Source organism: Sinocyclocheilus anshuiensis, unplaced genomic scaffold (genome assembly GCF_001515605.1).
Source record: "Sinocyclocheilus anshuiensis isolate Anshui unplaced genomic scaffold, SAMN03320099.WGS_v1.1 scaffold14, whole genome shotgun sequence".
NCBI classification, from domain to species: domain Eukaryota; kingdom Metazoa; phylum Chordata; class Actinopteri; order Cypriniformes; family Cyprinidae; genus Sinocyclocheilus; species Sinocyclocheilus anshuiensis.
Genome location: NW_015544139.1, coordinates 95,474 through 120,984, shown reverse-complemented (window position 1 = coordinate 120,984; position 25,511 = coordinate 95,474). Strand labels below are relative to the sequence as shown.

At 38.0% G+C, this 25,511-nt stretch overlaps 1 protein-coding gene and 1 long non-coding RNA gene across 2 annotated transcripts in view; both read right to left on the bottom strand.

Moving 5' to 3' along the window:
* The window catches only part of LOC107695018 (uncharacterized), a 20,240-nt gene extending 5,819 nt beyond the window's left edge, over positions 1-14,421 (bottom strand). The window contains exons 1-2 of the long non-coding RNA XR_001634950.1: positions 14,410-14,421; positions 7,040-7,042 (exon numbers count right to left, since the gene is read on the bottom strand). This is a non-coding gene — a long non-coding RNA (uncharacterized LOC107695018). The remainder of the gene's footprint in view (positions 1-7,039; positions 7,043-14,409) is intronic.
* The window catches only part of LOC107695017 (GDNF family receptor alpha-4-like), a 104,774-nt gene that overhangs the window by 40,182 nt on the left and 39,081 nt on the right, over positions 1-25,511 (bottom strand). The window lies entirely within an intron of this gene.

Below are 25,511 nucleotides of genomic sequence, written 5' to 3'. Positions count from 1 at the left end.
TACAGAGTATTTGTTAAATATAGCTAACAAAATATATATTGTGTGTTTGATTGGTCCAGACGCTACATATATATGTCAGTTATGCATAAATGAAACCGGTAAGATTTCTGCAAAAAAAATCATGGCATATTTTATTAATTATTTGCTTCTATTTGATTTTATTTAAAGGTCCCATGACATGCTGCTTTTTGGATGCTGGCGGGCCAAATTATCTGGGCGGGCAACGCAGAGAAAGGGGAGGTAACCTTTCCCCGTATGACGACATAAAGGGAAGATTCCAGATTGGGCCAACTGAGCTTTCATTTTCCCAAAGGCAAAGCAGGATACCCAGGGCTCGGTTTACACCTATCGCCATTTCTAGCCACTGGGGGACCATAGGCAGGCTAGGGGAACTCATATTAATGTTAAAAAACCTCATAAAGTGAAATTTTCATGCCATGGGACCTTTAAATAATCATATTTTTGAAATGCATTTATTCAAACTGCTTAGAATCTTCATATACTTAAGTGTGAAAACAGTTACATTAATTTAACATGGTTAAACCATGGATACCTGTGCAACAAGCAATATTCAATTAGTTAAAATTTATGAAATTGAAATGTTAATAAATATATAAACCTGGTTATTGTGTATTTAAAACACAGTCAATGTATTAGTATGCTGTAAAAATGATTTTTCAAAGTTGTAAATAAAACAGACTACTAAAGTACATTTGACTTAAAAATGTCATGTTTAATTAAATGTGTTGCTTGCTGCTTGTTTGTAAATAACTGACATTTTCTAGCAATTTTTGAGTGAAAAATGTACACCTTTTTTTTTCAGTGTACTATTACAGAAATCTTAACTGTTTCATGCATGCATGATGGACAAATATGCATCACACTGAGTTTGTTATAAAATGGTGTAATACAAATGAATGGAAATTTTTTATGCAATTCAAATTTTCAATTTAGGCCTAAATATTTTTGAGAGCAGTTAAGAAACTAAAAGGAAACTAAAAGGATCAGGAGGATATCCACTATCTCTGTTTGTATCTCACACTCTTTTTGTCTCAATATTTGTGCATAAAACCTCTGTGTGAAGGGTTTCATGCAGAAATGATTCATAAATAAGTTCGCATTTACATTTTTTGATCGAAATTCACCTCAATCTCAATCTCACTCTGCTCTCTGATGTACACACAGTGTATAAACTACACCATGATTGTGTTTTTATCCATCTCTGGAGGTTCAATATAAACAATAACCTGTAACTCATATTGTTTGTATATTGGTGTCTCAATGCTCATGACACATATGCAAAAAAAGTGCTGCATTTGCAGAAACGACATATATTTGTGTGTGCGGATGTGCCTGTGTTAGGAAGGGCTGCCAGGAACAAGGCTAACATGGCTGGATTATACTTCATCAGGGCTGTGAGGGATCGCTGAGCTAAAGGTGTCTGACAGCTCTTTCTCCTAAAGCAGTTTATAAAGCTTCAAGTGTCACAACATGACATCCATATCCCTCTAGCCCACCCCATCCACACACACATAAAGCCCCTGTGTCACTCTGCCCTCACTAAGTGCTACTAGGTTTGCAGTTTATTTGTCACTATTGACAGTTCTAGCAGTGCAGCGGTATTATGGCTACAGGGGATATCTGTACATGTAAGCTCTGTTCCAAAACCTAGTGAGCTTACTGTCTAGACAGCATTTTAAGGCATCACAACCATGCTTCCGGACTTCCAGAAAGCAGGAAGCAAAATGAAGGACTTTCTGCACGGTACATGGTCAGCGACAAGCTTTTCTTGCAGTCTTGCCACATCTCATGAGCACAGGGCTTTTCCTTATACACAAAATGTGATGTGGAACATGGAAAATCAGTGGTTGCTGTGGCAATGAACATTGATTGCTTGTACTAGTGAATGCAAATATCCAACATCAGTATATGGGTCACTCTACTGTTGTAAGTCAAAGCTAGCAAAATGAACAAATTTACATGAGGTTTTATTAACAACGTTTGGGAGGAGCACATTCAGATAATCACCTTAATTAGCATGATAGTAAAAACATATACAACCAACTTACCTCTGTCCCACGACAGTTTTCCGGCATCCCTCCTCCACACCAACTCCTCACTCCTAACTATTCCTATCCCAGCTTGGAGATAGGGGGAGTTCTCTGGGTTTGGGCTAAATTCTGAGCTAGGAACCCTTCCCTGGGACAGCACGCAAAATATGCATACTATTCGCTCAATCTGATTATATGTAAGTGTGAACTCGTGAAAGGTAGCTATGCTTCTAACTACAGGTTGAGAGCTGTAGTTTTAACCATGTAAGTTTGCGATGCTGTTTTGCGAATGTTCATTTGAACTATGGTTTTGGAAAACACTGAATCGTTTAACTATGTTGGTAATGACAGAATTTGTGACCATAATTGGCTAAGGATGCTTTTGGGAAACGCACCCTTGGAAAGGACCTTAAACTCAGGTCACCAAAAGCACTACATGGCCACAATGCTTTGATTGTGACATGTCTTATTTGTGCTTTGTATGCTTATTCGAGTGCTTCATTGTTAGCTTAGAAACACGCTAACATTTTCTTTGCACATCTGGCAGATGCATGTATCCAAAGTGACTTACATTCCAGTCAAGGCATACCATTTTAACAGTTGCATTATACCGTAAGGGAATCAAACACATGGTATTGCTAGTGCTCTGCTGTACTTCTACAACAGCTTGGTTAGAATCAGTTGCATCTTTCATGCTCTTCACGTGATGAGCACTATTTGTGCCATGCAGAGTTGCTGCTACAGTATGTAGAGCGTTCCAAATGAGTTACTTATGAGATTCTATTGCGGTTAGCATACTATGTAGGCTGCAGATCAGACTATCTGTAAGTGGCGATACAAAAATGTGGAAGTACGATCTGTAGTTTTTTCAAAAGCCCTTCTTATACTTCCAACATTGTAAAAATACAACAACACTGCTTGAAAATCATTTAAATTACCCATTACCAACGCACAGGCTTGCTGCTGATATTCTCAATGCAAACAGCTCCTCAGGTTAGCTAGCTAGCTAAGCTGGAGAAATAGAGTGCCACAGGGATGATGTATTTTTGTAGGCTAACCCAGAGCATCACCCTGGTTCCTTCGACAAAAAGCCAATAGGATTTTTCTACTGACATCTGGATAATTGCAGAAAAGCTTATGATTCTTACACATTTTGTTCAACATGATAATATTCAAAAATGAATACTGCTTTTATTATTTCTGAAACCTAAATGCAATCACCAGAAGTAAAAAGCTAAAGTTACACCATGGTTGCACAACTTTGGCATCATCAACACTAGGCTGCCGACAAGTCTTTTAAAGTTACTTCACGAGTTTGCACTTACATATAATTGGATTTAGCAAATAGTAAGCATATTTGGCGTGCTGTCCTGAGGGAGGGATCCGAGCTCGGAATATAGCCTGAACCCAGAGAACTCTCCCAATCCCTAGTATGGGATGAGAATAGTTTAATAGTGAGGACTTGGGGTGGAGGAGGGATGCTGGAAAACTGTTGTGGGACAGAGGTAAGCTGGCTGTATATATATATATATATATATGTATATATGTATGTATGTATTGTGCTAGTTAAGCTGATTAACTGAACGAGTTACCCCTGTGCCAAATTGGTTGATTATCTGATCGTGCTCCTCCCGAACCTTGTTAATAAAACATCATAAGTTGGAAAGTTTGAATTTGAATAGTTTGTAAGAGAGCAAGTATAAACACAAGCTCTAAAGGCTGAAAAGGGAGTTTTCCTTTTCTGTTTGATAACATTTAATGTCCCCGACAGCCTCTGTGATCCCATTCTGCCACTTATTAATAGCAACCGCCTTTTCAAAACACATAAAAGCTTAAAAAAATCATGAGTGGGGTATTAATGATGTATTTTATGTCATAGAATAAAACATGAAAGTATTTTTAGCTTGTGTTAACACAACCTAATTTCAGGCATTTAAACAAAAACTAACTTAAAAAAAATAAAATAAAAACCCCAGGCTTCAGGACAGTGGAACTGGTTTTAGGACTCATTTAATGCTCTATGAACAAACACGTAGAACGTAACAGCTTTTTTAAGACTACTGATATGGATTCTTTATCTCATGTAAGCGTACATCATGTTAAATATATTTTAAAAATACTATTTTTTTATTTGGGGGTAAAACTTTTTAATGAGGAAAAAAATGCTGATCACACAATATGACATTATGATATCACACTTTGATAGCACTGCTAGACATTTTTTCTCTTTTGGCTGAAATAAACTGCATCTTTTGCAACTGCAGTTATTCTTGTCATTATTTCAGACAAGGGTAGATAAACACCTCCCACGGCGAATTCACAGGGATACTGCCTGTATGTAGCTAAAAGAAAGGGAGGCAGCAGGCTATGTTTTGGAACAGAGCTTATGGTCTTACTGTACGGCAGGACTATGCGCCGCTTGAGGTGTTGAGAGAAGTGGAAATGGATAATAACTGTCAAAAAATTAGTAAAAATTTCCTTTTAAAGCATTTTTGGAAGTGGTAGACATGCAGTCAGGGCGATGGTAGGAAGTTTTTTGTGCACTGAACCAGTCACACCAACAAACACAACGCTAAATATAAACCTAGCCACTCAGACAGAGCCACATTGAGAGGGGTGTGCAGGTAGCGTCTGGCTGCATAGTTTCCCATAAAGCCATTCAACACACGTTCAGAACCCAGAAACTGAATGATGCCTTTGCTCATAGAGTTAAACCAGCAGAAAAGGAAGGAAATTAAACGGGGATAATACTTAAAATGCTTTAGCTAAGTGTGTGCAGGCTGTTGACTTTATCTCCAGTCTGAGCTCATTGCTTGGCTGTGTCTGTCTGGCGGTGAAATGCCAGGAAGAAAGAAAGTGAGTCATATACCGGCACATATAAACTCACCACGGTAAGAGTGTTATACGCATACACAAACACGTGCATATATACCCACCGGCACATGCATGCATGCAGACACATTCACACCCTGTGTGTGCTGGCTTTCAGAAGGAGTCATTATGATTCTGAGTGTGTGAGCAGAGCGGGCCAAATGCAGAGGGTCAGATCTCATTTCCTTTAGAGTGTCTTGCCAATCGAATCTTCTCAGAGAGATATAGAATGAGGTAGAGAGAAATAAAAAGGGAAGTAAGAGCATATCAGAGAAAAGGAAAGATAAAGGTAGAAAGATAAATATGGGTTCATGTGCAAACACATAAAGAGCTATGATATCTGCAATATCATTTTAGTTAGAAGATCATGATTGTAAATGTACTTCACTGCAAAAAGCATTTTTAACAGTATTTTTGTCTTACTAACCAGCAAAAATATCAAAATATGTTTAAAACAAGATTGCTTGATATTGTTACTTTTCAGGGAATATGTTTTCATTGTATTCTAAATATTTAAGCATGAATGAACCTACATTTATTGAGATTTACGTTTACAGAAAAAAAGCCTCATAATTTTCAGAAAACAAGTCTTATCTCTTACACTATTTTGCTTTTCAGTTATTATTCAACCCATTCTTACTCCTAAGGTGTAAAAAACGGAATCATGGTAGAGCGCATTTAGCATCTTATGATGCTAAATATACACCTATAGATATCACTATATTGACAAAGTAGAAACTCTCATAACTGCCTTATGCTTCAGATAAAGATGCATTTATTTCTTTGCATACATTTGTAAAAGTAGAACTGATTTAGATTTTAGATTTTTTGGCACCTAACCCCACCCCTACCCTAAACCTAACCACTTCTCAACAATATAACAGGCAGATAAAAGCAGTCACAATAGTTTTTATTGCAAAAACTGACCAAAAAAAAAAAAAAACAGTATAGAAAGTGTTACAAATGTTGGAGACGGTGATCAGTTTAGGGTCTATTCCTCACACAAAGCAATCATTTGGACGTTTTAATAAATTGTGACTTTAGTTGTATCTGCCTGTTTTATATTGACAAATGGTTAGGCTTAGCAGTAGGGGTCTGGTTAGGTGCTCAAAAATGTCTAAATAGGATAATTTAGTGTCTTAATAGTGGCAGTTGACAATGCTTCAGTTTTTGACGCATTGGGAGTGAGAATTGTATTATCAGCATTTGTATGTTTTTAATGGACATAAATCTCCTTAAACTGTTGTAGATTTATGCTTAAAATGTATCCAAATATGTCCGCTGGAAAAAAAAAATCTCACAATTAGGTCCTTGAGTAAATATATCATGTCGAGGATAATTCGATATTTTTGATGAAAAACAAGAATGCTGAATAAGAATGTGATTTTTTTTTTCCAGTGTTTTTTTGTCTGTCTGTCTATGTTTGCTGGAATATTATTTTTGGACTCCACAGCATCTTTGTCTTCTCCCGTGGAACTAAACTTCACCCATATAACTCTCATGGGACAGCAAAACAGATGCACACATTTATCGACTGATTTCCTGTTGGTGACACATGAAAAATGACTACATTTCCAGGACCCACTGGGATTTGGCCACTCAACAGAACTGTAATGATTTACTGGCTCTCGCATGCATTCCACAAATATTGTAAAAAGCCCCATGTTTAGGTAGTGGTGCCTTGTGGGTAGGTTTGCAGGACTTTCATCTCTAACAAAGCAACAGAAGAAGAGTTTGATCAACTAGGCGCAGCATCAAGACCTGCAGATCTATATATACACAAACATACACTGCATACATGAAACTTCAGGGAGGATCATGGTCTAATTTGTTTCAGTGGGACCAATAGATGTTCTGAAAGCCTCAGGAAAATAAGCGAATTTCTCTTTCACAGAGCTGGTTCTCCACCGTCCTCTCACTCTACCGTATGCCTGATAATGAAATGTCCTATTATCTTTCTCTGTATGTGTATTATTTTAATGAACACATTGAAATTCAGGAATGAGACACTGATAAATATTTTTGGGCTGTGAATTTGTGTGTCTAAGAGACTGGGTGGTCCACCTACACATATTTCCTGAGGGGAATAGTTAAATACCAAACAGATCAATAGTGACAAACTAATTAGATGTATTTGTGTCTGGGCAAGTGGGTGTTTAGACATAGCTTTGAGTGATTTTTTTTAATGAAATGATTTCCATTTAAATGTTAATGATCCAACAGGGCAGTCAATGCTGCCTTTTACATATCAATTAGTTGTGGCTCTCTAAACTACCAATCAATCCAACCCCTAGATTAAGAAGGCTTCTTAACTTCCAGTGGCGGCCACTGAATTATCTATATTGGGGTGCTTAATAACTCTGAAGGTGCTAATGAAAATAGGCATCTGTGCAAGTAATATTTGTGCAGAAGGCAGCTATAAACTCTAAATAACTAGTGTTATTTAGACACACCACAGCTTCTAAAAAGGCAGGCTGTGCATTTATTTTTCTCAGTGGTATTCCACCTTGCCTATCTCAGGCCATAGCCACAAATAGTTTAGTGATTTGACTTATCTGCTGCCATCTGTCAACACACACACACACACACACACACACACACACACAGACACAGACACACACACACAGACAAACACACATGACCAGCGCTCTCTTCCACCCTCAATACGACAACTGAGGTGAGATCCTTGAGCAAGGCACTGAACCCCCACTGCTCCCTGGGTGCCGCAGCAAAAATGGTTGCCCACTGCTCCAGGGTGTGTGTTCGCTACTCACTGCTGTGTATGTGCACTTGGATGTGTTAAATGCAAAGCACAAATTCTGAGTATGGGTCACCATACTTGGCCACACGTCATGTCACTCACGCACTTTTTAAAAAAAGTTTCATATAGGCACAAAAAAATTGTCTAAATATGCAAGACTTGACAAGGCAATGAAGCTGTTGTGGTAAAAGACAAATAAAAAATACAGTACCAATCACTATAGCATTATAGCACTATAGCACTATATCTCCCTTCTGCCATGTTAATGGCCCACCCAACTTGGAAACTCAGGAATCACAATTATCTCTGAGGTTCCCAGTCATACATACGACTTTAGAGTATGTTTAAGTGCAATTTCTGACTAGGAAACTCATATTTAAGATGTGAAGGCAGCAGTAGCTCCAACTCTGATCAAACTCACATCATTTTTTTTTTTTAGATTATTACATACGTATATATACATTATTACAGTATACTACAGTGTGGACTTGTGTCCAAAATTAATCTATCAGCTAAAGAGAAATGCAGGAATTCTGTCATTCACATTACACTGTACTTTTTCTCTTTTTTTTGTATGGACTTATATTTGTCACTGTCAGCTATTTTTGATATCACAGAGTTAGACACATGGCATTTACGACTTGATTGATTCACTCAAAAACTTCTGTAGTCCCATGAGCAAAGATGGCAGATTTGAAATTGCATCCTTTCAGTGGGTTCTGCCATTGAGATGAATAGGGATACTAGGCGATGGCTTTCCTCAGATATTACAGCCCTCCTTGATTTGCCTTTTTCTTCTTTCTTTCATACACCTTTTTTGATGCTGTGCTAAAATGCGGCCAGCGTTTTTAGCAGTGCTGAAAAAAAAATCAATTAAATCTCCACCATTTAGCAGCTACTGAGAAACTCTGGCTCATTTAGACGCAACCGAGGAGTGTCCTTCAAACGCTCTGTGATAGAGCTATCTAACATGCACACGGCACGGCTGTGACAACAACATGGGACAAAAGCCAGCAGAGGGTTTAGAGTGACAATGGAGAGGAGCGGAGGCGACAGTCTCCTTGTGACGATGTCTCATGACAGTCTTGTAATGATGATGTTGTCTGACAGCACCCCTGCGTGAGATACTGAGACATAATGTTATGGATTACTGCTCTGTGTGTGGTTACAGATGGTTCTTCTTACAGTTTCATACTACTGTGAAGCCTCTGGATCTGCTGTGACCTCTTTTTAGCATCAATACATAGCATATTTTTGTTTAGCATTTGTTAACTGAGAAAAATTACAAATTAATTCCTTCATTGCTCTTCATCTCATTAGAAGCACTGTGAAGTGGAATGGGATTGGCTTACAGCTATGTTAATGTACTTGTAACACATCTTTAGATTCATTAGCAGATGTGCAAGTGTCCGATGAGCAAGTCTCCTCTGTAGTAACTGGATTTCACCATGGCAACGAATCCAGGTCAGGTAAGAGTGCTAAACCCAAGATGGATTGTGCATGGTGTGCATCTGAAAGTCTGTGTGGGAAAATGTGAACCACTATGGACCACCTTGAGAAGCTGATTCTGATTCAGAAAGTGTCTATGAGGCATGGTTAACCATGCAGGAAGAGAAAGAGGTTAAGAGGGACAGAGAGTGAAGTTAAAAACACAATTGTTTATTGACAGGGGGAAAAAAACTTTTATAAGCTGCTACTAACCCTATCCAACCAACAATCACAATTCATAAAAACTCTGCATGTACAGACTCTAAATTACTCGTTATGCAAATGTTTGCTGGTGAAATCACTAGTCATTTTAATTAGGAATCCCCAAAATTGGAATTTCACATGGGTGAAAGCTTTCCCCATGCAGATTTTGCAAAGGGTTCAGGTTTTTTTTTACAGATTCGCCACATTCTCCAACACTATTGACAATATACAATGGACCTTTGTGTGTGTAAAATTTCACCAAAATTTTAGTAATGCGACCACACATTAATGCTAATTCTGTTTATCTTAGCGTTAGAGTGCTGTTCTCTCTCTTTATGAAAGTAACAACTACAGGGGTTGGACAAAATAATGTGAACACCTGGGGCCTCATTTATAAAATGTTGCGTAAAAACCATCCTAAATTTGTTCTAAGATCATTTCTCAAAAGTGCGGAAGTGCGATTCAGAGAAAACGAACGTGCGCACAAAAACACGTGCCTACGCCTCTCTTCCAGATGTGACATTTATAAATTGCAAATGATCTTGTATTGCACGACATAGGCCTATTCTTATAGGCTGCACAGACAAAACAGTCATTTATGCATTTTTTTTTTCTATTTTACACATTAGTAGTAAATCAAGACTTCGCAAGTTCTCTTGTAAAAAAACAAAAAAAACAAAAAACAAAACAACTTGGAATAAACTACAGAAAGCGAGTAAAGAACTCTTAACATTAGGCTACTAAAAAGGTCAGTTTAATCTCGCAAAAGCTCCCGTTAATAAAAAATCTGACTACACACTGCACAATTAATCTTTTATACTGCATCTTTGTTGTTTATGATGAATTCGGTGCTTGCACGTACACCACTTTTATTATTATTGCAGCTTAGATGTTGAAATAGTTGCAGTACTCCGACTTTGCCACAAGGAAAAGTGTGTACGCCTGCTCAGACCCTGACGTGGCGGTAAGTACTTTTCCACGTCAAAGACCGTTTTTATAAATATGAACGTTGCCGTGGATTTTAACGTACGCACACTCTAAGATCAAATCTGTGCGTACGCACATTTTATAAATGAGGCCCCTGGGAACTATGCAATATTTCTTTATTAATGAATTTTACCACCATTTGCCTAGAATAGATTTATACAACTTTTGACTAGTCTCCAGATAAATGTCATCTCTCAGAGCATCAGTTGCTTCAGAGATGTTGAAGAAGGGAATCAGCTTCTCACTTTTCTCTCCAAAACTGCCCACAGTGGTTTGATAATATTCAAGTCAGTCAGGACAGATGTTGAAGTTCGTCTTGGTGCTCCGACTGTTCAGTTTTTATATGACACTTTTTTGCATTTTTGCATTGGTGTCTGTGAATGAAGTTTTAAGAATTAGCTGTCACTTTGCTGCAGTAATTCACGAAAAATAACAACGATTTTTCACAGTAGCTTACATAAATGACATTAAACCCTATAGTAATGGGTGTTCACATTTTGTCCAACCCCATTCTACAACTCTTTCCCTTTTACTCCCTTAAGTTTGAGACAACAAAATGTTGATTATATTCTCTTGGTTTGTACAGAACTGAACTTTCTCTCTCCTTTGGACACTGACAGCTCATTTGAGATGTCCATTTTTCCTCACCAGGTATGGTGCCACATAGAAACCATTTTGAAGTTAGAGTAAAGCACATGTCTATATAATGGCTTTCAAATGTTTATCACCTCACATGTTCTTATTCAGAAAAACAAGGGATGATAATCATGCTCAGATGTGTTCAGGCAGCATAATAAGATACTGGTCTGATAAGTGATCAAGTACCTTGAAGCGCTTCACATTTTATTCACTGTAAAAGCTGCACCTCATCTGGCAGGATGCATGAAAATATGAGAGCTGAATATATATATGAATAAGAATCAAAATATCGCCAGACTTGGATGCATCTCAAAGCACATGCCATTATCTTTCATCACCTCAATGTCAGTGCTACCCAATGCATTCAGTTGCAACGATGAGATTTAGGAGAGTGGGTTCAGTGGGATAGTACATTTTCATTGTTGCCTATAGCAGCCAAAGAGAAATCAATTTGCTTTGAATAATGTTTTTACTTGTCGACTATTTGGTGCAGAACATGTACTTGACTGTTCGATTACAGAGATCAGGTAAAAGAGATTAAATATATTTGTTGTAGATATTCATTCAAGCACAAATCACTGAAAATCTAACGCTGTCTACACTGGATGCGACATTTGCAGCAACTTGAGGCTGTCTACACTGGACGTGACAAAGCGACCGTTAAAAAATCCTTTGTACTTCGTAATCATACGAAGCTACGAGAATACTTTTTGTGCACAAAAGCAAAAAAAAAAAACGACTTTATTCAACAATTCGTCTATACAGCATACGTTGTTTACGTCCAGCTGATACTCTCCAAAATGGCGCTACAGGGTGATGCGGAGGAGACAAATTGTTGAATAAAGTCGTTATTTTTTTTCTTTTGTGCACAAAAAGTATTCTCGTAGCTTTGTATAATTGCGGATGAACCACTGATGTCACATGGATTATTTTACAGATCTCCTTGTTACGTTTCTGGACTTGGGAACATTTCAGTTGCGTTGCTGTCTATGCAGGGTCAGACAGCTCTCAGATTCCATCAAAAATATCTTAATTTTTGTTCCGAAGATGAACGAAGGTCTTACGGGTTTGAAACGACATGAGGGTGAGTAATTAATGACAGAATTTTCATTTTTGGGTGAACTAACCCTTTAAGATTTCAGGAGTCTTCAGTGTCACATGATCCTTCAGAAATCATTCTAATATGCCGATTTGCTGCTGAAGATACATTTCTTGTTATCAATGTTGAAAACAGTTGTGCTGCTTAATATTTTGGTGGAAACAGTGAATTTTTTTTTTCTGGATTCTTTGAATACAAAGTTCAAAGGAAGTCTATTTATTTGAAATAGAAATCATTTGTAACATTATATGTCTTTACTGTCACTTTTGATCAATTTAATGTATCCTTGCTGAATAAAAGTATTAATTTCTTTTTTTTTTTTTAAGTCTTTCTGACCCCAACATTTTGAACGGTATACAGTATATACAAACCAATGTGGCAGATACTTTTATCCAAAGTAACTTAAATTGCATTCAATGTTTAAACATTTTTTAATTAGTTTTTGCATTCTGTGGGAATCAAACTAATGACCTTGGCATTGCTAGCACCATATTCTATGTTGAGCTACAGAATTGCTGTTCTCCAGCAAAACCTTCTAGTGAGGCTGGCCAACTAGCATGTTCTCTCTGGTGTTTTGTCAAGACATACTTGCAAGTTTAACTATACAAAGCCTCGTGGGGTCACTACAGAATCAGGGTATTTATGGTGTTCTTTTGTTGTTGTAATACAGCAGAATTTGCAGTTGAGCAGAAAAGGCAGCTTGCTCTTGTAGCCCTAAGACGTTATCTTATTACAGAGTGTTTCCTTCCCTCTATGAAGATCTATGCTACATCTCTGTCAATGAGAGTAATGGCTTTCAGAAAGGATTGTTAAAGGAGTATGTGAACAATAAAAGGAGAGGACGAGTGCATGTTTTGGGGGAATTAAGCCATTTCAGCCATTTTTGGAAAATGAAAGCTAAAATGATGAATGGGACACCCTACAGTCTCATGGACTTAACGGATGCGCGCATGCGCTGGCTATTATAAGTCTGCAAGACTGCAAGTGCACATGAAGTGTGCCACTTGGGACAGGGACTTAAACACTGAATTAGACCACGCCCCCTCTTCCAAACCCCACCCCCAAAGACATATCAGCCAATCTAATGTCAGTAAACCCCAACATATAAAAGATTCAGTCCAATAACTGATGAGTCTATAAATCTTTTGGAGCAATTAAAAAAATAAACAGTTCATAAAACTCGTGTTTGTAAATGGGACAATACCAATTACACTGTATTAAAGGCATGATGATGCCTATGTATAAAATTACAGTAGGCATTTTTTATAATTCATCACATTAATGCAAACTGCAAGCTCACAGCTCAGGCAGGTTTTGTTTGTTTTTGCCATGGCACTGCAGATTCAGCGACCAAAAAGTGCTGCAGGAAACAGGATTGGCCGTTCCCCTGACTCCCGTGTTTCCTGTTTACATTGCTTAGGGCTGTTGCTCAGACAAGTACAGGTACTATTCCTCAAGACACATATTTCATATCTGTTAGGTAGAAGACGCATTCTATACATAGTATTCAAAAATAAAAAATAAAGAAAATCACTATCAGCACCTAATGAATGGGAAGATGGTTCTTCTTCTACAGCAGGGGATCCCAAACTTTTTTGTCAGCAGAACCTCTCAGACTTTAAATGTCAGGGGGTACTTCAAGTAAATATTTTAAATTAATCGTTCAATAAAGACTCACCAGGGGAAGTTGTGGCCTAATGGTTAGAGAGTCAGACCCAAAGGTCGCGGGTTCGAGTCTCAGTACCCGCAGGGATTGTATGTGGGGGGAGTGAATGACCAGCGCTCTCTTCCACTCTCAATACCACGACTGAGGTGAGACCCTTGAGCAAGGCACCGAACCCTCAACTGCTCCCTGGGCGTCACCGCAAAAAATGGCTGCCCACTGCTCCGGGTGTGTGTTCACAGTGTGTGTGTGTTTGTGTGTGTATGTGTGCTCTCACTACTCACTGCTGTGTGTGTGCGCACTTGGATGGGTTAAATACAGAGCACAAATTCCGAGTATAGGACACCATCCTTGGCTACGCGTCATGTCACTTTCACTTTCATAATTTATACACATTTGCATGTTCATGGTTTTCTGATGTCTCTATATAAGGCTGCATGACTCTGCATGACTATTGCAATTTGAACTTCGATTATGACATTTCATTTCATATGAAAATGGCTTGCTACAACTAAGACATCCAGATCCAAAGAACAAAGACTATTGCTAATGGAAATGATGGAAATGGAAATAGTTACTTTTAAGGTTCACTTTATGTTTTAGTTCACTTTTTACAAGAACCAACTATCATTACAAGTTACAATACAACTATACAGACAATATGCTTCATAAGATACATTGCTATTTCAGTTGTATTTCGATTTTTTTTTGTGTGTGTGTGGCCATTGTGTTTATTTTAATTTTACGTTTGATTTAATTAATTTACAAACTGCTTGCAGTTCTCTCATAAATCCCTGTTTGCGAAACCCTGGTTTACAGTATCTGCTAGCTTATCTGATGTTAAAGGGGTCATATGATGCGATTTCAATTTTTCCTTTGTCTTTGGAGTGTTACAAGCTCTTGGTGCATAAAGAAGATCTGTAAAGTTGCAAAGACTAAAGTCTCAAATTCAAAGAGATATTCTTTATAAAAGTTCAGAGTCAGCCACACCTACCTAAAACGGCTCGTTCTAACACGCCCCCACATATCTACCTCACTATGTGGGAAGATTTGCATAACGCCGCCCAAATGTTCACGCAAAGAAAGAAGGCGTACCTTTTAGTCTCACTGTAGTTTTGTTGACGCTGCAGCCATGTCGTGAAGACGCTGTGTGCTTCGTTGTGAAAGCGAAACTACTTTGTTTGGTCTTCCAAAAGAGGACAATATCCGCTTCGTCATGCCTAGAGCTGATCTGTGCTGGTCGCTGAGGGGATACATCAACTTTCACCATGGATGAAGCAGAATCGGGGTCCGTCACATGTGGTTGCCGCTCATTCGTCGGATCCGCCGGGCGCGCCGTTCTTGACCCCGCCGCCTCAGCTCACTCTAGCCCGGCCTCAGCATGTGGTTGCCGCTCATTCGTCGGATCCGCCGAGCGCGCCTTTCTCGACCCCGCCGCCTCAGCTCACTCTAGCCTGGCCTCAGCTCACTCTATCCCGGCCTCAGCGCACGCTAAGCCGGGGCTTCCCCTCACGCTAGGCCGCTGTGTTTTTCGTTGTGAAAGCGAAACTACTTTGTTTGGTCTTCCAAAAGAGGACACGACTACAAATCAGTGGTATTTACAACACTGTTCCAGAACAGTTTAACCCAAATATCCAGATATGTGCAGCACATTTTATGGAGGACTGTTTACTGATCCTGGGAGAGTAACGTTAGACTAAAATGCCGGCAGTTCTGACTCACGTAAGTACGTTTTCATTTAAAGGATTTGCCACTGATGATTCAAACGCGAGTTTTGGGCAGTAGAGTAGCACTTGTTGTTTGTCATTTCTCTGATCACAAATGCAGACAGAGTTTTATGTTTACGCGGCGCGATGCAATGCAACGCAACGCGTAAAAGACAGTATAAGTCATTATAATCAATAATTATGTCCCCACTGGATGCAACAAATGCCTGGTTTGTAATGGGTTTTAATGTTTTTGCCTCATCACTCCGGCCGGGACACGGGATCAACAGTATGTGAGGGGCGTAACATTTCCGTCTCACGCTTGAGGTATTCGGCCAATCACAACACATTAGATAGCTGGCCAATCACAGCACACCTCGCTTTTTCAGACCGATGAGCTTTGTAAAAATCGACGCGTTTCAAAAAGGCGGGGCATAGAGGAGAAACAATAATGTACAGTATGTGGAAAATAATGTGTTTTTTTTTAACTTTAAACAGCATAAACACATTTCATTACACCAAATACACCAAATGATGTTCTTTTTAGCAGCATCATATGACCTCTTTAAATGCTTTTACAACTGCAGCTGAGCATATCTACAAATAGGACATCTATTACTGGATAATGTCCTCGCAAATTTCCATAGAAGACTCTCTAATCAAGTAATAATTTCATGCATTCGGCGGGACCTGCCTTGGCTGTAAGCAAAAGCAGAAATAGTGGTGAGATATATAAAGACAAGAGTCTGATAAATCTGTGCGTATGTGCGTGTATGTGTGTGCAGGTGTGTCTGCAAAGGAAGTGAGAACCAGAAAGCATGAATATTCCATCTGGAGTGAAATAAGGTGATAGTTTTCCTACACACACAGCTTGCCAAACAGGTACAGCATCTCCGACAGAGGTAAGACTCTGTTGTCTTCTGCCTGTCTGTCTATCCCCTTGTCTTTCAGACCCCTCATCTGTCCATCTCTCCGTCTACATGTCTGTCAGGTCCTTCCATGTTTTTCAGCATCTGTCTAGCAGGCGCATGTCAGATTCTCCATCCAGTGAGAGAATTTAAATATCAAAGCATCATGTAAAGTCACATACTCCTGAACCCTTCATGAACATGCTCTGTTTTTTTCTCTCTTTACTCATACACACACACACACACACACACACACACACACACACACACACACTATTCAATTGAAAGTAGCTTCATTGGCATTACTGCAAAAAAGGATAATGTTACCAAAGGTTAGTGTCAACAACAATAATCATGCAATTTTTTTTAGAGAAGGCTATTTTCAGAATATTTTCAGAAGATGGAAAAACTAAAATGCCAAAGTCAGTTCTTACAATATTAAATAATGTAAGTCACAACTTGGGAGATGTTCTTCACTCAACATAAGCTTTTCAATCTCTATTTTTTCTCTTGTTTTCGAGTTTACTGCTCAAGGGAAGTCTTAGAGGGATCAAGAATAGCAACATACATTTCTGGAATATGTTCAGCACAGTACAGCCTTGCCTTATCAATTGCAATGCCCTCCTGCATTTTAAATTCTGTCTGATAACACATGAGATAGCTACTATGGGAAATTGGGAATTGCAGTAAAGTTTTTTTTAGTGTTGCTTAGACTACCAAGACTTTAATTTTTTTGCTGTTGTTATTGATGTTTCATTGAGATTTACATTTTAACATTTTGCGCTCTTAGAACAATAGAACTCTTATTTGTGTCCACATTTCTGGGCATTTTTAAGGGACTGTTAATTCTGTACTTGTTTGTGACTCATGTGATTTGTGTTTGATTGATATTCAGTGCATCTCCTTAATGCAATTCTAATGCAGTTGTTCCATGCATTAATTTTGATTCAGTATGCATATTTTTCATTGGACATTTAAATGGTGACTCAACACACTGAAATTGCTTACCATACAAAATGTGAACAAAATGTCGTTAAACTCTAATGTTGAAATGTATTATTATTATTTGTTATATTTACTAAGCCAATTCACTGTACAACATACTCTGTGGTCAGCACAAACTTGTATATCCTTGTTCCAATTGAACCCATATTTAATATTTAATTTAAAGGTTGTATAAAGATGTTTTCTTTTTGTTATAAATGCATAATTTTGAAAGTATTTAGCATTGTTTTTCCACACAAGGCCACCAGACCTGCACAGCATGACATCCGTCATGATTTCTGCCTCAAAATATGAGTGTGTTTTCATGGGTCAAGTCATCTTCAAACTAATGTTGGGTGCCATTAGACCACGCATATCTCATAAGTGATTGCAATGTGCCAAGTTTTAAATTGTCCAAGAGTGGATGAGTTTTAAGAGCTATTATAGGGAACTTTCCAAGATGTTTAGTGTGTAACTTGAAAGCTATCATATGGCTTTAGGCGACTTTGAACATAGCATGTGTCATATATGACAACTTAAGTATAAAACTTCTATTTTGCATGGTAGCCCCTGGTCATCATATGCTTTAATTGTAAGGAAATCAATTAATCATCATTAGCATTCTGCAAAATGTTTCCTTGCACATTCCATTAGAAAGCAAAACAAATTTGGATTTGGAATGACATTCCGGTGAGTAAATGATGCCAGAGCCAGAATATGTTATAAGTAGTCCTCCAGTTCATGGGTTGCGTGACTAAACCTGGAACCATTGTGAAGGAGTCTTTACCATTAGTTCATAACACCAGGTTTAATCACACTGTATGTGAGAATGAGGATTGAAGTTCTTCATTAACATGGTCAGTTGGTGCGAGACTATAGAAACTCCATCTTTTATCACCTCTTGCCAAATTCATTAGAGCCAGAACTAAGCGAGCAGCTGCTGTAGCACCCCTGGTGCACCTGAGAGCAAGGTGTTTACTCCACTGACTAATTAACATAAAATCCAGAATTTCCCATGATACATTATTCATTATAACTGTTAAAACTATGCCGTTCAGACATTTGTTCTCATCATATTTTGCCTCATTACACAGTTAATGGTAAGATACAAAGGCATTCAGGGTGTTCTAATAAAATTTATTCACCACAATACCGTTATACCCAGTCTTCTGGATTTTATTGCACTTCTGTTTTCTTTAGATTCTCTAGCCTTCCAGTTCACAAGCTAGTGAACTATCCTTTGATACAGTTTGATTAAGGCGTTAAAATTAGTGCTCTGATTATGCAATTAGAGATGAGTGTAGAAAACCTCTCCAGCCAGTGTCGTAACATCATATAGGACCCAGTGCAAAAACACGACTCCTTCCTTTGTTGTATATGTAGCAAAAATAGTGATTACAGTAAGGAATTTATAATGAAAGTATATATGACAGGGTAACAAACATTAAAATATAGTATGCCTACAAAAACATTACGTGTTAACATGAAATTAGTGTGATAGAATCATTTACTAACTGCAAAGTTATACTTAACCCTCATGTCGTGTCATTTTGACAGTATTTCAGCTCAAAAACCTGCAACCAGCAATATCTGCAACCTGAAATCTCATTCACTAACCAACTGCAGTTCAGTTTAACCTGGCCCTAAATGCTTTAAAATAGCATTGAATACAGTATATCCAGATGCAAAGTGTAAACAAGTTCATTACAGTACAAGCCATTTTAAAGAGCCGATTCAGATGTCTAGATCATAGTGGCAGTTACTGTAAAGTCCCAGTAAAGATTATCCAGACCTCTGTAGTCTGCTGCATCCTCCAAAACCAAGCACTCAAAAGCCGGCCTGCAAGAGGGGGAGTTTTGTCATGCAAATTGTGTTAAGCACAGATTCATGGTGCTACCTGATTTGCATAATTCCTTTAGTGAATTGGGCACTAAAACAACACAGACATCACATGCAAATAAATGCCGATTTCAGCAGCCACAATTCATTCTTAGTGAATTCACCCCTAGACTTTTACCTGGTAATTTTTTCTCTTCATCCTCTGAACCTGTATGACTACCCCTCTGTGGAACATAAAATAAAGTATTTTGATTTTTTTTTTAATTTGTCCATACAATGAAACTCAAACATTTTATTTATTTTTGCACACCACTTACTTTCATTAAATGGAGTTTTCAAAAAAGCAGTTGACACATTCTTCAAAAACTCTTATATAATCATTTATGTATTTGAGTCAGATCAAGCAGTACAAATTCTCATCCAACTTGACCCCACACAACTTTCATGGCAACTGTATCTTTATATTTAAGTACTTTTTGAAAACTTGACTGAGGTCACTAGCCCTTGTACTCTACAAAGATCTATCTCTTCTCTGTGTGTCTGGTAGTAAATAGATACTTCTCAATTTATCGCCTATTTATAGGGCCCAAGAGCTCCCTAATTGACTGTGACGTGTAAATTCATTATCCTTGTCTACCAAAATAGCAAGTTTACTGTTTTCATAGCCTGATTTATGCTTAAGTAAAGAAGGATCACTGCTGTGGGACAGGTCTTTCAGAAGCTGATTCAGACAGTAGCAGTCTGACTGATGGGAGTCTCTTTGGGCATCTCTGATTTCTATGATCCCATCAGTTGGTCAGGCCGCTGGGACACAGGGACAGAGTGGGCACACTCAAGTGTTCTTACCAAAGACAGTTATTACATCGGCATGGATGTGGGGCTGATGGGGCTGTGTGTGCCACAAATCTTCAGGTAGAAACTCATTCAAACAACAGGACACAACTGAGGCGTAAACCTATCATTGCCAACCATGACTGACCAGGGTGTGGAGGCAAATCACAAACCCAAAAGAAAACCTACATAAATGTCAAATCCTATTTGAGCTTGACATTACTAATATATATATATATACACATCTATAGAAAATATATTTTCTAGATTAATTAATTGGATTTAGATTATTCATTAAAAATATCACTTCATTCTTGTGCTGGTTGGATATTCAGTTCAACCATTTTTTTTTTCATTCTTATTCTTTTATAAAGTTCATAAAAACTATTTTGCATTCACAAAGTTCATTTACAGTACAAGACAAAAAATATAAGAAATTTGTGAATGCAGTGATACCAGAAACATGAGTTACCTGAGAGACCACTAATGCAGCACACAGAGTGTCAGTTACTTAAGGTAAGGACTCACTGATTAGTCAACTAGAAAAATAAGTATTTGTGCAAGCTCTAGTGTGTGCTGTTGGACTATGTGAAACCATAAAGTAGGACAGATCGCCTACAGGCTCAGATACACATATATTTAGTAACTCCTCAAACACACACACATTAACCACCCACTCTCTTGTCCCTCTCTTAGACTTCTTGGAGATAGAGGAGCTTCTACATTCATATCCCTTGTGGTTCAAAGTCGGAAAAGCCTCTCTTTCAAAAGCTTTTCCCATCCGTGAACTCGCAGCACACAGTATGACACTGATGGGTCTCGCTCTGCATTACATTTAAACTTTAATAATATTTTAATCTTTAAAATGAACTCAGTGCAGAGCTGACCTCATATGATAGTGGGTGACTACAGCTGCCTGATGGTCCACATTGCCGCTGAGATGAGAGCTTGCGGGGTGCATGTCAGAATGGGTGTCAGAGGAAGTGAAATGTGACCATGAGCTGAATCAAATTTGCTTCTCGCAGCAGAAATGAGCTGAAGTGACTCCATCTTTATTTCGGCTGTCAGCGCACTCACAGGCCACTCGGACCGTGAGAGTCATTTTAAAACTCTTACAAAGCATTCCAGCATACAACTGCTTCAAAGAAATGATCACAACTTTAAAGAGATAGTTCATCCAAAAGTAAATTTTCTGTCATTATTATTTGCTATAATGTATATCATATTGTACTCATATTGCAGCTCTTGTCATGCAAATAACTCAGTTTTTTTTTTCCACAATATATATGTATATACTGTATATAGATATATACATACACAAACACACACACTACCATTTAGATGCTTAGGGTTAATAAGATTTAAAGAAATACTTATTATGGACCACGTGTGAAATGTGGTTTTGGAACATTTTCATGGTGTAAATGTGTGAAACCCATGTGATCATGTTTCCTTATGTGTTTCACGTGTGTTTCACATGTGTTCCATATAATTCAAATGTGATTTTAACATGTGATTGCACATGTGAAGTTCATGTGGTTTTTGATTATACGTGACAGTAAAGAAAGACATTTATAATATAAAAAAATAAAAAATATATTTTGAACTTTCTATTCATCAAAGAATAAAAAATATACCATGGTTTACACAAAAATATTGTGCATCACAACTGTAGAATGATTCCTGATGGATCATGTGACACTGAGAGACTGGAGTAATGACTGCTGAAAATTCAGCTTTGCATCACAGAAATAAATTACATATTAAAATATATTACAACAGAAAACAAATATTTCAAATTGTGATAATATTTCACAATATTACTTTTTTTACTGTGTTTTCGATCAAATAAATGCAACCTTGGTGAGCATAAGATACTTCTTTCAAAAACATCTTTCCGACCCCAATCTTTTGAATGGTAGTGTTTAATTTGATTAATTGTGTAATTAAATTATATTAATTTTAGTCTTAAATCTACTTCTACTTAAAATCCTGATGGGTTCAGTTTCTTCATGAAAAAACAGCATGCAAGGAGTAACATGAGAGTGAGTAACTCATACATTTTCATTTTCATCTCTTTGACTGCTCAGATCCCACTGTAACAGGGGGAAAAAAAAAACTGACCGGCAATGTAATATTTCTGTTAGGCAAGACATCAACCGTAAATAATGAATTAAAGTATAAATCTTTCGGCAGGCTTTGTGTTCTCAGTAAAGCTTCATCCAGCCTCAGAGGTCTGTTGTACATATTGCAAAGACAGATGCTCTGAGGAAGACATCTCAATAATTTGAAGAGCATTAAGTAAACAGCGACAGTTATCATAATTTTCTGAGCACCTCAGGGGGGCGGGAGAGGGCGTATGAATGTGAGCCAGCTTTTACACAGACTAAGGAAATTCCTTCGCCTCTGGAGTCCGCTCAAACAAACAAGCAGATGATGCCTCCAACAAGAACACTTTATCAAAAATACTTTCACACTCTCCAGGGTGTTTTTTTTAACAATTCTACAGAGTTTGAGATACTCACTCTACAGTCATTGTGATACACACATACTTGTGCCTGTCTGACAGAACGTGATGTTTTTGCTTCAAGCTCAGATAGTCTTTGGAGAATGGAGGATGAATGAGGAGGAAAGATGAAAGAGGGAAATGTTTTCAGATAGTTCTTCATGTGGCCCTTATCGCACAGGAGGTAAGAGGCTTGTAGATGGAGACAGATAAGAGAAGTAAAACTGGAGTGATTTCATAAGCGCAGTGGAAATGGTCGGGTCACTTCAGTACAGTTTCTTACATGTGCAGACACAGAGCAGGAACTCTGATTACTCAAGAGCCTCATCAAAGAGAAGGAGAAGGAGAAAACGAGGAGATTGTGTAGGAGGTAAGCTAAAAAGACCATTTGAAGGTTGATTTTGTAGAACACTAAATTAAAGTATTAAATACAAAGTATTCTTCTCAGTATAACTGGGAGTGTATGCCAAAAGACTTTACTGCTCTTTTTACCTTCAGCTTTGATAACAAGCGCAAATATGTCTGTTAGTGTTTGTTTGTGAGTGTTAATTAAGTTTTCGGCGTCTTTCTTTATGGACCACAGCATCATGGATGACATAATTACCTTGAGGTTGATTATTTACACAGAGCCCCATAGTGCTGCATGGTGAATGAATGTGTAATGCTTTAAACATCACAACAAAAACACATTCCAACAAAATTACTTAGCGATAAATCACAGCATGGACTAGTAAACAGAACGTACAAGGAGCATACAGATCAAATCAATAATTTTTCCTTAATCCTTTGAAATAAAAGGGTCTGATGTGCCATGAAAACATGTATTTCCCCTGTACAAGATGTCAGTTTATTGAATCGTGAATCGAAATTTATATTTTTGTTCTTTTGAAAACTGTACTTTCAATTTTAATGAACTAAAAGGTCATTTACTGTAAATGTAATTAAAGAGAGTACACTTTCATTACACTTCTTGTTTCATGTTTCTTGAGTACACAATTAAAAGTTTTACTTTAAAGTAAATGTTTAATAATCTTTTGTTGTGCTTTAAAGGTTAAAAAAAGGCATATCGGACAGAATTAGATGTATTAACTGTTAGCCTGATGGAATGTCTCAAGTTCAAATGGTCATCTATGTCCCATCTGTCCATGTCCTCTCCTCTGACAGCCATTTTATATCATTAGCCACTTTCGCACTTTACATACTGTAAATCCTGAATGTTTGTTTGTTTTTCACAGTTCATTCTTTATACCAATATCAATAATGACTGTCTTTATTTAACTATAGCCATTACTGGTTGTCTACCTTTACCAAGGACAAACAATATTACACCACACAGATGGAATAACCCATTACTTTGCAATTCAATTTGCGTTTAACTGCATAAGTAGGATGTGTGAGTGTGTGTTTTAAGCCCATGTCTCCAGGGAATGTCTACCTGAACAAACTCAGTGTGTTGTCGTGGTGGAATTAAAAAGCCCTTCTGTCACCCAGCCAGTACTCAACCAGGAGCTGCTTAATTATTGTGTTTGTGTCTGTCTCTGCCCTTTCCATGCTTGGCTGCAAATGTATGTCTATGAAATTGTTGAAGGCTTTGGTGTGTAATCCATTTAACAGCTGTTTAATGGTATCTCACTCATCCTGTCTTCTTCCTGCCAATCTCGAATCTTTTCACCTCTATTTCTCAGACATACAGATATGAAATTACTCCGGTACCCCAATAAATTCATCTCTGCTATAATTAAATTCCCTAAAGTGTGGTCCAATGTCCTAGACTTCATTAAGTGCCACTGAGTTTGATGAATTCTAAACTAATGTCTCACAACGGCATCCAATTTCATTCACAGTCAATGAATCATGCGAAAACCGGATCAATTTAACCTCACACCACAATTACTGTATAGTACCCCATGTCTTTAATGGTTGGGAGGAAGCCCGACCTTGTTTGTGTCAAACTCGGTTTGTTGTCAGGGGATCAAACCCTTGACACCCTTAAAGAGTTGCCACAAGGAATAATAAAAAGAAGATAAAAAGAACAAATGGTAAATAAACGGAGAGAGAGGGGAAGAATGAAGCCTACGGCTTTATTGTGCTCTACTTTGATGATGCTGACAGATGCAATAAAACACTCATATTACGGGAGGAGATCAAAGCAGGCTCACAACGGCTTTAGGAGGCTCAGTAAAATAAAACCACATTTTGTACCTCCGAATGAAGACTGAGATCAAGGTGTGGGAAACTCCACTTTAAATGTGATTGGTGAGAAAGGATGTTTCATTTGCAACATGACTTGATGAAAAGCTAGAACAGGATGGTGGCGTGCTGGTTGGACATGATAAACAGTGCTGGAGTTTTGACAGAATCATATGGTTCAGAGGGTGTCATTATTTATCCATGCATGTTCCCTTTGCAGATTTCTGAGTGTGGGCTAAAATATGGTCTGTGTTCAGATTTACCTTCCGTCTGTTGCACACCGCGCCGCTAACAGCAAACAAAAACATAGTCCTGTCATGAACATCTTATTCCTTAAAATGGTTTGGTAACATGGTACTATGATTGGTTAGTACCTTATCACATCATTTAAAGGGATATTTCACCCAAATATAAAAATCATTTACTCACCCTCAAGTTGTTCCAATCTAAACCTGTATGAATGTCTTTCTTCTGCTAAACACAGAAGAAGATATTTTGAAGAATGTGGTTAACCAAACAGTTGATGGAAGCCAGGGGCGTAGCAGGCGTGGGGGACGGGGGGACATGTCCCCCATCGAATTGCTACGTTATGATTTGATCTAACGGGGCATCTACACCGGATGCGAGTGATGCAACAAAAGAACCCGTTAAGAACCAGGCATGTGACCTCGCGCTGGATCCAGTGTGTGTTATATCCTCTCCTACTTGTAAGTCGCTTTGGATAAAAGCGTCTGCTAAATGAGTAAATGTAAATATGGACAGCATAACTGATTATTGGGTTATT